The sequence below is a fragment of the Pinus tabuliformis genome, chromosome X (assembly GCF_031772625.1).
Source record: "Pinus tabuliformis cultivar Carrire ecotype Pingquan chromosome X, CPIR1, whole genome shotgun sequence".
Taxonomy (NCBI): Eukaryota; Viridiplantae; Streptophyta; class Pinopsida; order Pinales; family Pinaceae; genus Pinus; species Pinus tabuliformis.
The window spans coordinates 149025348-149027342 of record NC_142308.1 but is presented as its reverse complement, the minus strand read 5'-3'; the positions used below and the strand labels follow the sequence as shown (position 1 = coordinate 149027342).

Below are 1995 nucleotides of genomic sequence, written 5' to 3'. Positions count from 1 at the left end.
GTTCCTTATTTCCTGGTGTGGATATTGGCAGGAACTGATCGAAACTCTTGCATGGGCCCATGAACGCACACCTTTAGCTAATTTAGTTCGATGGAGAGACAAGCCAGTAGCCCTTTCCATTGTTCAAGAACGATTAGTTCCAGTGATAATGGCACCAAGTACTTCATTACGAGTTCTAATATGGTCAGATTTGAGAGTAAGCATCTCTTGTAAAATATAAGCAACACCAAAACCTTCTAGAGCCCAAACTTCCATTTCTCCTATTCGTTGCCCTGATTGGTCAAATACGTCAACAAAATCATTCAATTTTTTTATTCGTGAATTGCGATCCAAATCCATTAGCTGAAGCACGTTAGTCAAGTTTTTGAATCAAAAGAGGAGGAGATTCGATGAAGAAACAGAATCTGATCCATGCGGAAGGTTTGGTTACTGAATCACTCCCCAACGGTATGTTTCGAGTTCCGGCTGATCTTCCCCAAGAGTTCACATCGACGGGAAGGTTTGGCACCTCGATGTCGGCTCTTCGCCACCTGGGGCGGTAGTACGTTCCAAGGGTTGGGCTGTTCGCCCATTAAAGCGGTACGTGAGCTGGGTTCAGAACATCGTGAGACAATTCGGTCCATATCCTGTGCGGGCGTTAGAGCATTGAGAGGACCTTTCCCTAGTACGAGAGGATCGGGAAGGACGCGTCCCATAATAGAACCACTTATGGCTATTATACCATAGCCAGGTTTTCCCAAAAGGAAGGATCTCGTGGAATAGATTTTAGAGGGACCAAAAGGCAATGTAGCAAGAAATCCATAATATAGCCCAAATATGATGATCGGACCTGAAACTTCTACCCATGAGGATAATGGACCCAATAGTAGACCAAGTACTTTTATCATATTAAAACTTTAGAACCGAACAATATCTCCCCTATGTAACGCAATGGGATTATTGCGCTACTATGTTCACAGAGGCAATAAAGGTAAATGCGCCGAAAAGATCGATCGGGAAATATGTATCCCAAAGGGCTAGCTATAGCAGAGTGATTATGCTAAAGTTGGGTCGTATAGTTTTTTTTTTTATAGCCTGGTTTTTTTCATGGCGAATATCGATGCTCAAACTTTTTATTCTTATATTTAAAACTCCATTCTCTTCTATTTTTGGAGATCGTTACAGTCCAGTACCAAGATCTAGACCTAGACGAGCTTACCTCATTATAACAGCGGGGACTGTGACCATGAAAAAGACTCCTTCTGTAGTGATATTTCAAATGCCGGAACCAAAATATGTAGTTTCCCTGGAGCATGTACTATCACAGAGAAATGTTTGGTACAGATTATTATAGTACCGTTCGCAAAGTAGATAAGTTAATTCTTGTGGATGTCTTCCTGCTCCTGGAAAAATAGACCCAATGCAGACAGACTTAATTCTGAACGTACTTGCGGATTCTTTAGGATCAAAGTTGAACATCTTTTTTTCGGTACGAACATCTATATCTAGCACATGTTAGATATAGCACTTGAAATGGTATATGAAAAAGCAAAGGAATCTATGACTTATGTCCCATAGGATATTTTTCATATATATATATGAATGGAATAGAATTTCCTTTTGGGATGCCTTGATGGTGAAATGGTAGACACGCGAGACTCAAAATCTCGTGCTTAAGAGCGTGGAGGTTCGAGTCCTCTTCAAGGCATAATATTGCTCATGCTTATTGAATGAGCAATATTATGGCAAATCTCGTAGAGTATCTCAATAGATTGAGATAGATTCTCTGTTGATACAAGGTATTCCGACGATCGATTACGTACAAGTTAACGCTGTTGGAATAGGACAGTGGATCATAGGTAGGATCAGATCTTCTCTACCTATTCTTGCAGAGTATATTGCCCTACAACTAGAGAAGAGAGTTACATTCAGAAAAACAATGAAGAAAGCTATTGAACTGGCTGAACGGGAAGAGGTAGAAGGTATTCAGATCCAAATTGCAGGACGTCTCGATGG

General features: G+C 40.8%; 1 non-coding gene across 1 annotated transcript; it reads left to right on the top strand.

Annotated features, from left to right (window-relative positions):
• Nucleotides 1–1606: 1606 nt before the first annotated feature.
• Nucleotides 1607–1687, top strand: TRNAL-CAA (transfer RNA leucine (anticodon CAA)). The gene has a single exon. It is a non-coding gene; the product is annotated as a tRNA-Leu (tRNA).
• Nucleotides 1688–1995: the final 308 nt, after the last annotated feature.